The sequence below is a fragment of the Triturus cristatus genome, chromosome 3_2 (genome assembly GCF_964204655.1).
Source record: "Triturus cristatus chromosome 3_2, aTriCri1.1, whole genome shotgun sequence".
NCBI classification, from domain to species: Eukaryota; Metazoa; Chordata; class Amphibia; order Caudata; family Salamandridae; genus Triturus; species Triturus cristatus.
In genome coordinates this window covers 185,979,396-185,992,530 of record NC_140584.1, presented here as the reverse complement: position 1 = coordinate 185,992,530, position 13,135 = coordinate 185,979,396, and positions in this window count along the sequence as shown.

Genomic DNA, 13,135 nt, shown 5'->3' with positions numbered 1-13,135 from the left:
ATTTCAGTCAAAATAGCTGCAATGTCTTGAAGAGAGATTTGCGAGGTTTGGTCCATTGCGTCCATGCGAAATATTTTTCTTGGGCTTTGCCTTCTGTCAAACTACTACGTCGTCTCTTACCTTTTGGTGTTTTCTCAACGTAGTTAGATTTCGCAGGGACGCAAGAGACCAACTTCCCAAATATCTAAGTAATACCTGTACTTTTAGTTCTACTACAAGATATGAATTTAGAAATTTAGGAGGAGGGCCGGATACTGGACGTTTGGTTGGAGTTTTCTGTTGTCGACCTGTTAAACAATAAGTACATAATTACCTATCTTTCCTAAGTCTAATTGTGATTTAGTATTTTTTATCCTAAATAAGCTGCGTTCAGATTCAATGATTAAGCCTACCTGCGTACAACTGTTGTTAGGCCTACGTCCGAGTATTTTCTTGTGTTGCGCGAGGAGGGTTGACTGACTGGATGTGATGATGGTTGCAGTATTCTTGGAGGTTCTCTGGATAGAGCGCCGGAATTCTGATGTTCTAAAAGTTGTACAAACAAACAACATAAGTAACCATTCCCTATTCCTAATCACACTTCATTTCCATGTCTCATTAATCCTACTGTAGTAACTAACTTGTAATGTGTACTCACTGTATTCCCACTTTGATGTTTAGTGTAGATTATTCCGTCTTTTCTTCTCTGTCTGGTTTGATCAAAAATTATTTGCATACATAAACATTACACAAATACGAAACTCTTCTCTGCTAGCCAATACTATACTCAATTCAGCCCCTTTCATTTAAAACACATTTCAATTGCACAAAAGAAAATAAACTCTTCAAGTCCTTGCTTTTATCTGGTTCTCAATCTGTCCTTGAATTTCCTGTGACGTTCGCTTTTACCAAAAGCTTTCCAAAAATTGTTCAGTCTTTCTTTCAAAAGGACCTTTCTTTCGTTGGGCGCCTTTAAAAATGAAATGTACTTATCTCCGTATCTTTGTCTTTCTCTCTCTAGGGCCTGCCGTCGATGAGGAAAGAACTTTCAGCTCCGGGGATCTCCGAGATGACTTCCGCTTCCAGAATCAGGTAAGACTGTGATAGCGAGCGGAGGCTTTCCAGCGCGGTCCGACGCGCTGAACAGAAAGAAGGCAAAGCGCCTTCCAGAACACTGGGTGCGGTTTAAATAGGAAACCGCACCCGGTGTTTCCGCGTGCCCCTCACGTTACTAACCGTGCGTGTGACTCGTGAGGATGCACGTGACTCACGTGCGGCTCCCAGCTCTCAGATACAATGCCAAACGTGAATTCCGTTACTTTACTGATGCTTGTGCAACGCGTGCAACGCCTGAACAGATGTTTTTCAAACATGCTCATTACAAAAGGTGACATCGCATAATTCGCAAACCTAACATACAATATAAAGCATACAAACTGCGCATAGTATATACATTGTAACACTTATATACACATATGGTCGTGCTGGTGCACGGGTCAGGGGTGGGTTTCTTAAAGGGCGAACGATCAGTAATCATGAGATTCATGACAGATATCCCCATTAAAGGCAACCACAGATGTGGTAGGTGTTAGGTGTGCGACAATACCATTGTTGCCGATCATATGAACATCAACAACAAAACTATCAAACTTAATCGTATGACAAACTGTAGGACCACAAATGTAGTTTACTGCATTCTCTGCCCATGCAACTTCCCCTACGTGGGCGAAACAGGGAGAGAGATTAGAACGCGGATTGGGGAACACAAATCCAACATTCGGACATCTAAAATATCAGCACCTTTGGTGCAACATTGGTTACAAATGGAACACACTGAAATAGATCTCAAGTTGACAGTCTTAGAAAAAATTGCCTCTTCTAAAGGCCGTGACAACAGCAAGATCCGCAAAATCAGGGAAGTGTTCTGGATCTTCTTTTTGAATTCTGAAAAGCAGGGTTTGAATGAACACACTCCCTGGGAACAAGTCATTTCATGACTCATGTCCTGGCACCTCACTATTACCTGCTGCTGATTAGGGGTGGGCGGAATTTGCGGAATTAACCTTCGCAAATTATCGCGAGAATGTTTAAAATTATCGCAAACAAGCAGAAATATCGCAAAGATGCGGAAGTTTTTTTCCGGCATGTTCGCGAGATTTTCTGCATGGTTGCGGGTCGCCAACTTACCCATGTGGTTGCTTGCGGGCGCGGCCATCTTGTTTTGAGTTGTTCTCGCGGTGCATGATCGCGAGAAGAAAGACGTGATCGCGCGACGCATGACGTCACTGCGGGCGCGAACTGTCGCGAGACAGCGCAAATGGCTAAAAACAATACAACATCTCATGGAGAACGCGACCGGATCAAGAAAACTTGTCGGTGAACGCAGGGATTCAGGTAAGGCGATCGCGCGCACGCGAGAATGTATCATTTTACAGCGCGAGCAAGAAACAAATTATCGCCAAGCTGCGGAAACCGGAATTTTTGACATTTTCGCGCTCTCCGCGGAACGCAAAAATGTCAAATTATCGCAATTTCCGCGAACGGAACGAAATTTTTGCCCAGGCCTACTGCTGATCCTCATCGGTGCTCCCTTTATTTCATTTTATACCTTTCATGACCTACCTGTACATTGGGAAGTCTCGTCATGCACACCCCCTGAGAGCCTTTTTTATTTGGTAGCCATCCCTTTTGTAGACGTTAGACTTCTCCTTTTGCAGGTTTTCTTAGGTATGTCTATCCACCCCTGTGTGACTTTATTGCTTCTTTCTCAGGAGAAGCCTGAGTATTGAATGGGGTCTACCTCTTGGACCATTTCCATATTTCTTTTTATTGCTTATCATTTTTCACGATCTTCCATTGAGACCGGGTTTCCATTCAGACATTGTGTACTTGGAGTTTTAACTTATCGGGTTTGATTTTTACCGGAAGTTTTCTCCTGTTCTTACAGCTTCCCGCGTGACCTTTCTTTCCCCTAAGATGGAGAAACTGGACAGTTGTCCTTTGTTTATTTTCCTTATCCTCTCAGCAGAACACCTGCTCTTTACCCCGCCTTGCCATTGGTCATCTTACACTCACACTGCTGCGTGACTTCTCGCTTGTAAAAACTCCACTATTCGTCCTATCCATCATGATATTCTACGTCATTATTTGGCGTTACCCAACCAACAGTTAGGAATATAAACCAGCCCACGTCCTGCGACTTCTGAGATTTCCACTAGACAAACTTCCTTCGTCTCCCGGAAGGCCCGCAGTCACCGGCATTCGGCCGCCGTGCTTGCAGGAGAACGCTGTTTTACCCTCTCGCCTCCTGGGACTTTTCTGCCCGCGTCTGGATCCGGACCGACACAGCGCCTACCCTCGTAGCTCGAGGTAAGACTCCCAACCCCTTTATCTATCTTTTTTCCAGTTCGAGCTCCAGAGACCTCCATTCTTCCCCCTGTGCCCCCTTTAAGCCCCCCGTTACCTAACGATTTTTACTTTACCCACCTGGATTTCATCCCCCTATCCGACTCTTACACCCTTTTGGACCCTTACTATTTGAATCTGGTTCTGAAGTCGTCGGCCCGTAGCCGGTCCGTGCGAACACAGTACCCTTGCTCCACGCATCTCAGACGGCTTTGTTATCAATACTATGCATCCCTATGGCACATCTTTTCATTCACTCTTTGCCTTTTGCTTTGGCTGCAGAAATGTGACTTCCTCGCCCTGGGATACATCTGCGATTTTTTGTGAGGAGCCAAGGCTACTAATCCGTGCCTTAAACCGGACTCTCTCTTTATATTGGACAAGATTTACTCTCCCAGGAAAACACTCTTCTTGGTTGAGTTTTGAGTTCCCTTTCCTCTTTTCCCGTTAATGATTTTTGTGTGTCTCCTCAAGCTACTGCATGGCTCCTTTCTATGCTTTATGGCTGGATCATTATGTTTCCTTAGATCCGACCTCTCTTTGATGCCGTTTACCCAGAATTGACCTTTTTGTGACCATCCATTTATTCTGTATATACTGACGACCGGACCTATAGTAAGTTGGTTAGCACTTTTAACTCCTGGTTTTCTCACTCCAGTAGTATTCCACCACCAATTTCTGGGTAAATCTTGGGTTGCTTATTTGTCACCCGTCTGTTTTTTTTTTGGACACACCTTCAGGCCTCGAGCCCAGCTTTCTCAGATATATAGGAACTCCTTTTCCTTTAGACCCTATGGCTATGGTGGGGAGGTAAAAAATATTTTTTCCCTTGAAGCCACCCTTCTTTAAATTGAGACACCTTTTTGCTTCTTCATTCGGTTATTTTCGGGTTCTTCAAACACCATTTTCTATATTTCATTTCTGCACTACTTCTCAGGGTGAAGTTACAAGGAAACCGTCCTTGTCTGTTTTATTTACTCATCTGTAGGGGAGAATGCCTTTAATCTTTTGTTTATTTTACTTTATAGCCTCTAAAGTGCTGTTGGTCATAAGAAACATACTTGTGATATTCAGGCAGAGCTGACTCTACAATCCCTTCTTTATTATTGTTTCTTCTGCCTGGCTTCCCCTACTCTAGTGCTCTTTTCAGAATCTTAAATCTCCAGTGCCCTGAGGAAGGTGGCCGCTACTTTGTAGCTTAGCACCGAAACGCGCGTCGGCACCGTGCAAAATAGAGACCCCTGGGCGACAAACTATCAACAACACCAAACTGGTGTTCTTTTGCCCTTTATTTGTTGTGGGTCCCTGCCCTTTGTATATATTGTATATATTGATTGCGTCCTACATGAATGGTGTGAGTGCATTGTGTGAATGGTAAGACTGATGGATATACATTTTCATGTCTGTGTTATTTTAGGTTTATTCACTGTTTTGAGCTCTTTGGTGGGGTAGAAAGAATTTACCTATTAGTTCAAAATATCTACAATTATTGTAATATATTGGTGTTGTCAGTTCATGATTGTCAAATTTATAACTTTGTGTTTATGTTGACTGTTGTTTCTGTTGGCTCCATGATTGAATCTCAGAAATACCAATACATTTGTATTTATTACTCCCTATTAAAAAATGTATGAATAATGCATTTCTGCATTTGGTTTACTTTTGGCTTGCGATAGCTCTCCTCTAAACTTTATTATTTGCTTTTTTCATCCTTCATGAGACGTTATCTCGCTCTATGAATATTTAGTGGCAGGTGACAACTTCCTTCCTTGCCCCTGGGGTTGGATCATTCTGTGGGCTTTTATTTATGCAATGCTCTCTAACAGAAAGGTTTTCCCAGATGTCAAAAGAACAACATTCAAATGGATATGGAGATATATTTATATGCAAGCAATAATAACACACTTGGTAAATGCAACAGCTAAATGAATGAATAATACTAATGAATAAACAAGCAGAAAATAGCACCGGACGACTTGCCGGCAAGAAATAATCAGAAAGATACATACAGTAAATACATCAAATGATTACTTTGGATGTGCACCTCGACTCCCTCACACATCACAAAGCAAACACCTCAAATGATCAAAGCCACTGGCCACACATCACAATGGCAATAATCAAAACTCAACACTTCACCTGGTGCAAACACTGCATCTTAGCCCACTCCGGACCGGGGAATTTAAGAGCCTCTGTAACCAGGGTTACGCTGTGCTGAAGTAGATGCGTCTGTCCCCATTCGGATTCCAAAATCCCGGTTTCTAAGTCAACAACCCTCAGCTTTTTAATCTCAAAACACACTAGAAGTTTCGAGAGTCTTTCCCTCTGCACCAAGGAAACTTATTGGAACTGGCCAGTTTCCAGGCAAGCATTCCACGGCAAGAAGGAGTTCCCACGTTCCCTCTACGATCTCACATGTTCCAGCCTTTATCTTGACAAAGCTTACAAAAGCCTTCCAGGGTACATTAAACAATCTCTCACAAAACAATCCTTGAACGCGATTGAACCAAGCAACTTGCAAACACTCTGGGGACCTGTCTGTGCGCGCAGAAAGCTCAAGCAAGGCAGAGTCAGAATTCAAGATGACATGAGGCCATGTCAAAGCCAATAGTAGGAACTTCATAATTCTTCCCAATGTACAACATAATGCACATTTGTGTGCCATTGCCTATAGCATCACATACATGATCTCTCAATGTACAACACAGTGCACATTTGTGCACCGCTGCTTATAGCATCACACACTTCATCTCTCAATGTACAACACAGTGCACACTTGTGCACCACTGCTCATATCACTGCACTTCGAGAACAACAAGTATATGCCACACCTCTCTCTCTCTCATGCATTCAAATGCACATCCCACACGTTCTGTTCTTGGCAAGGCTGTTCTACTGTGACAGCTCCCACTTTAAAACTACAAGAAGAGAAACAAGGCATATGCAGGACGTCGTACATTCAGGCTATGCTAAAATAACACACCAAAGTCAATTAAAATGATGGTAGTCAAAGGTCATCACATGGTGTCAGACCACAAGAGTGCCTCTAGCACCACATCCAGTGGGTTGAATGGGGTCATTAATGGTAGGGAAAGGTGTGTCTGCAGAGGGTTCCAGTGAAGCCGGATTAGCGATGGGGCTCAAGAAGCTAGGATTTTGGAGACCTCCATTGCAATTAGGGATCAAGGGACAGCAGATTATGGTGGGCACAAGAGAGGTCTCACCTGTGATCACTTGAGTGCTGTGTGTGACGGATGGGGAGGTAAGGTTGAAAGACAGTACAGGGGGTGACTCCAAGCAGGACAGTGAATAAGAGGGAGGGATAGGGCTGGTCGGTTCTGAGGTGAGTGTCGGAGGTCGGGGATGGGGTTTACAGTTTTAGAAATCTTTGAGGGGAGCAGTCAGTGGTTTCCTGGGCCACTACCTCCTCCCTCTGAATTCACCGACACCATTCATAAAAGGATAGATACCCAAGCCACTGATTATTGCTCACCTCAGTGTTCCAGCAAACTCATTCTGAGCCGCGCTCACTCTTCTCCTATTTGCCCTTATCATGCATTGGATCTTCAGCCACGATTCCTCCAATGCCTTGCTGTTGCTCCTCTCACTCGGCAGCACTACTCTCCTCTCCTCAGCATCTTTGGCATCTGTATTCAATAGCACTAGGGCTAGTTGCAGTCTTCCATTGCCAAGTGAGAGGTTAGCTATTGACTTGCTTGAAACGTGTAATTTTGTTACATTATTGATTTCTAAACAAAGAGTCCTATGTGTTTAAGTTCTGTATTGTTTTTGTCTAAGATTACCAAGCGGTGGTTCTATGACCACTCAAGGCTGCTGCCCTTCTGGTCCAGTGTCTTACCCTTTCCCCCTTTTTCTACAGTTCCTAATTGAGGTATTACAATAAGTACCTTGATTAGAATAGGTTGACAACTGGGGCTGTCATCTTTATCCTTTGGGGATCTATTACATTAATGAAATTATTATAAGGTTAAAACCAAAACACAATTAGGATGAGATGCTCCTTTCACAGCTCTTTCTCATTGAGATTCAGTATGTGTCACCTAACCATTGTGTGAGACATAAAGGCTTTTATGATTCACAAAATGGATTTAAAATATACCTGAAAGACATTTTGCAGGGGAAACGGTTGGAACAATGAAGCCTCAGCCACGCATGCCCAAACCACACAAGCGCAACCACACATATGCCTTAACCACCCATATGCGTGGTTAAGGCATATGCACGGTCTAGATGTCCAGAACGGTCAGGCTCAGGAAGAGGAAGGATCAGGAGATGACGCGGTGAGGTAAGTGGGGCTGGGGTCAGGTATTGGGGTGGGGGGTAGTTTAGAAGGGTTGGGGTAGTTTTCAGGGCAGGGGGTGTCAGGATATGTATTTAGGGCTAAGGGGAGTCGGACGTTTTTAGGGCTCAGAGGGTCAGGAAAGTTTTTAGGACTCAGGGTAGGGTAGTTTTTAGGGCCTAGGGGGTTCGGGAAGTTTCAGGAAGGCGGGGGTAGTTTTAGGTCTCAGGTTGGAAAGACAGGGGTAGCCTTTTGGCCAGTAGGTCATTTTAGGGATCAGGGTGGAGGGCAGGGATCGGGTCGTTTTTTTAGGCTTGGGGAGTTGGCGTTTTAGGGCTCAAGGCAGGGGCTAGGGATAGGGTTATTTTTTGGGCTTCGGGGCTGTATTAGTGTTCAGGGTGGGGTAGATTTTTGCCCAGGTGGTGTTTTTATAGGGCTCAGGGTGGGGTTCTGAGGTCAGGGTAGATTTTTGCCCTCGGGGCGTTTTAGGGGTCAGGGCAGGGCGCGGGGGGCACGGGTCGGGTATATAGGTCAAACTGTTCCCAGGAGGCACAGGGTCAAGACTGATTTGCATATGGCTGGGTCTGAACTGGGGTGGTGAAGTGAGCTAAAGAACGATGATGGATTCAACCCAGATCTTTCACTGGGGGTGAGTGTCTGAAAAGTTTCAGCGCCCTGTCCATCATCTCCTTGTGTTTGCTTACCTACTAGTATACATTTACAAATCAGTAAAGAAAAGCGCATAACCTTCTGATGCGGTGTTAACTATAACCCACTATTGCCCATTGGGGAAACAATATCAATAAATTATAATAGGAGCATTCTTAGTTAATGTGGCTTAATGAACTACAAGTAATCATTATTTCAGAGGACATACATCATCTTTTACTTTTGTGTTACGTATATAGGCACATACCAAAAAATTAGAACAACCTGAATTTACTTAACATCAAAACAGATAAAAATTCGAATTGAGGTGCTACTTAAATCCATCAGCTGTCAATCTATGTTTCTTCACAGATCATCAGTTCATCAATATACACCAGATATGGCAAGGAACAAAATGTTTTACCTAGAGTATTCACCCTTACATTCTCATTCTACTAATTATAACCTTTGGCCTGTCATACACTTTCAGGGCCTGATTCACAATGGGCCTCCACACTCGTGGCGGAGGCCACGGAGTTGTGGTGGAGTCTCCGCACTTGGGGCGTAATCTCCACAATGAAAGTTCTCATTACTGAGATTCCACCCCAAGTGTGGAGACTCCGCCACGAGTGCGGAGGCCCTTTGTGAATCAGGCCCTCAGTCCGTACCAATAATGTAAACTTCTTTTGGCACAAATGTCAACATTTCAGGACTCTCTTTAGTTGTCAATCTCCTTCATCATTAAAGAACACACAGGCAGTAAAAAACACCTGTAATAATCATGTCCAACTTAGGGATCCAGTAGTCTGACATTACAACTCAGGATCTAATCCAAAATACTACTGATGTATTTGATACCATATTGGACATCATTTATCACATATCTGGACTGTAAGTGTCTGAACAATTACCAGGTAGCAGAATGTAACCACATACCCGGACTGTAAATGAATGAACAATTTCAATGTTGGCAGTCTATAATACATTTTTTATCATCTATTAATATATTTCTACTCTGAAAAAGGTTACAGTTAATGAGCCCATGTTAATATTCAGGCTATCTCAGAGACCTGCCATTATTGCATTCTTTGTAGGAATAGGATAAATTGTTAAAAAGCGTACTCTTCTACATGCATGTTCAGGCATATGGGACAATGTGCTCGAGGCTGCTTCTCATGGAAAACAAGATATGTTGAGCTACATGGGAATCAATCTTTATGGTTGAATATTGCCCCGAGTTGTTTGCTAGCTAGTTTACTCTTGCCTGACTTCATTTACCCATAAACTGCTCCTTACCATTTAATTTATTTCCTCACTCATTCAATAATATATAGCATCGAGTTACTTTATCCTCCTTGTATTACATAATATCATTAACTTTAAGGGCCTCATTTACAAGCCTATTGCGCCGCCGGTGCGTCACTTTTTTTGACACATCGGCTACGCAGTGTGCCTGACCATATTTACAAGAGCATGTAAAGTCACCCTGCATAACTTTTCAGGGTCTTGTAAATATGGGTCCTTTTTACGCATCACTCTGCGTGAAAGGGGTGTTCCAAAGGTGTTGCAGTGGGTGATCCCACCCATTATCCATGGAACCTGACACATTCTCAGATTTAAAAAGTTCTGTGAAACTGGGAATGCTTCAAAATCCTACGCCTCCCCAGGGGAGGCATAGGAGTGGCCCAACAATGAGAAATACTTTGAATTCTCCTAATTTTTTCCTCTTTCTATTCATGCTGTATTCTGCAGCATGCATAGAAAGAGGAAAATTACATCAATTTTTGTTTTTGTGCAGGAAGGGATGCCTTCCTGCACAAAAACAATCATCCCCGCAACACAGGCACCCTTACAACATGATGCAAGGATGCCTGCGCTGGTGCATGGCAGCCAATTTTGCACCAGCGTAGGGGAGAGCAAACGGATGTGTCGAATTGAGTTAATACGACGCATCCCTGTGCTTTTAAAATGATGCCGTTTGACACAGCAAAATGGCCAGCGGCGCCACAAGGTGCCATTTTGTAGTAAATGAGGCCCTATGTTTTTACACTCACTTAAAGCAGACTACTCTACATTTCTAGGCAGAGTGGTGCATATATTTTTCTTTACATCTACAGTTAGTTGATTAAAAACTTTTAAAGATAAAGTGATTGTTTTATAAGTACATTTATAATATCCACGCAGAACCTTTGCCAAATACTATTCTTTCAATGAGGGTTATGGTTAGATGTGTCTTTCTGCTATTTTTTCCAGGAATACACAATGCTTGTGAAAGATTAAATAGAACTTTAAAAAGTTTGGCAGAACTTTGTCAACTCTGTCCTGCCCTAGAAAAAATAGCAGCATGGGACATTCATTCTTATTAGTCATGGAAAGAAGAGCAATATCAGAAACGGCCTTATTTAGAGTTTGACAGACTGCGATAAACGTGGCAGATATGTGGTCCACCTTTATACAAGTTCATATATCCTATGGCACTTGTAATAAGGCGCACAAGATATTCGCCATGTTTGCCACACAGTAATTCGTCCACCTAAGTCTAAATCAGGCCCAATGTTGCAAAGATATCTTGAAAAGTGAATCACAGGTGGAAATTCCACAATCACCGGTTTTGCCCTACAAAAATCCCTGCAAACCTACATTTTGAAAAAGATCCCCTGGAAAAAACGTAGTTTTACGAGTAGGCAAACTTTTATGACGCTGACACATTTTCTCTCTCAGTAAGTGAAGAAGTTTGCCAATGTGGCAGAACTTTGCGGCAAAATTTTAAATGTGAATTCCCAAAATGTGTACTCATGGCAGATTTTGTTTCAATTCTGTTTATTGAAAATGAAACACACAAGTGAAACATATGTAGCCCCACCAAAAAGGCATAAAAATAACATCGTCACTCAATTTGGGTGTCAGAGCATTACAAATAAAAAGGAAATAAACGAGTTAGTACCTATACATCCTGGCCCACAGTGTCATAGAGGAGAGAGGAAGAAAAGCATGAAGAAACAATATGCCACTGATCCTGTCTTGATTATATAACTTTTCTCAGAGTTCGAGGGAGACACAGGAGAGGCAATAGAGATCACTAAGGTCTTATGGAGATTTTCCCCAGCCAACAGTATTGGGTGTTTTATAGAATGCAACCAGAAAGATAACCTGCTCACCTGCTCATGCACTTAACAACCTATTAGATCAAATTGATCGACACTAGGGTCATATATCTCACAAACAATAAAAAGGAAGAAAGAAGAGGAAAAAAGACCAAAAGAGGAGGGGGGTCAAACCGCTCAACCAAGCGAGGGAGCGGGGGAAGTTGCGTTAAATATAGCCTGTGGATGGAGGGGGGGGGGGGGCAGAGGTCCCGGTGCAGAGGGCGAGGTGAGGCTTTTTCTACTGAGAATTCGGTTCAGGAGAGTCTTGCCTCTGGCTCCTCACATAAGGTTCGAGAGAGTCTTCAAACAGCTGCAGGGCACGTAACCTAGGGTGAACCAATCGAGAATATTCCATTCTAGACAAATGTCTTATTAGGGGCTGCGAAACCCAGGTGAATTTGGTATCAGCGTGATTGATACGTGCAGTGAGCAATTCAAAGGCTAAAACATGCCACAAACGTAGAAACTAAGTGGCCATTGGGATGGGGGGTTCTTCCAAAATAAAGCTATGGATTGCCTGGCTGCGCCCAGCATCTGCAGTATCAACCGCCAGTCTGCATATTTCATGGCCGTCATTGTCGGGGGTCTAATGCTCAGTATGGTGACCATCGGGGAGGAGGGTATAGGGAAACCCACTACGTCCTTTATATGACTGAGGAACTCTTTCCAAAACATTTCAAGGCTCGGACAGGACCACTAAATATGTAGAAAGTCTCCTCTGTCAGCCTGACATCTCCAGCAAGTCAGGGGGAAATTTTGTAGCAATTGAACCGGGGTGAAGTACCAGCACGACATAAGCTTGTATGCTGATTCATGCTGGGGTATGCTATGATATTTTCAGGATATCCTGCCATAGCCGGGTCCAACATTCTGGAAGTATGTCTTTCCCTAAGTCAACATTCCATTGTTTTTGGTAAGTGTGAGGCAGGGGCTGATGTGAGTGTTGCAGGATGGTGCGAGAGATCAGTCCCCTCGACTCATCAAATGGTCAGACCATGAGATACTGCCACTTTGTCCTAAATCTCAAGAACACGACGGGGACGAGTTCCACGAGAAAGTCAAGCCATGTCCCATAGGGGCCTACAGGAAACTGTACCATCCATATGAATGCAAAGTTTCTCACTCTCTTGGACTGCCCACTCTGAAATGTACTGAAGGTGACATGCCCAATAGTATTTAAAAAGATTAGGGCAAGCGAGTCCACCTCGGTCCCGAGGTAACATCAGGATCTTGTTAGAAAAACGTGGGCGCGACCTCCCCAATATGAAAGAGTTGAAGTCCCGCTGAAGCAAAAGAATGTTCGCCTGAGGTATCGAGATAGGGAGGGATTGGAATAAATACAAAATCTTCGGAAGAAGCGACATTTTTATAGCAATAATGCATCCCAGCCATGCCAAAGGGAGACCCTTCCTTTGTCCTAATTCCTCATGTATCGCCGCTCTAAATCTAGGCCAGTTTGTCGATGTCCAAGAAGAAAGAGAGAGAATCAAATTCAATCCCAGGTATCTAATTGACTTATCTGTCCACTGGAAAGGAAGTAAACCTTCTAGGTCCTGAACCTCCGAGGCCGATAGAGTGAGGTTGAGTGCGTGAGATTTAGCAAGATTGATTCAGAATCCTGACACTATCACGAAAGCTCGTAAAAGTGTGGCTAACG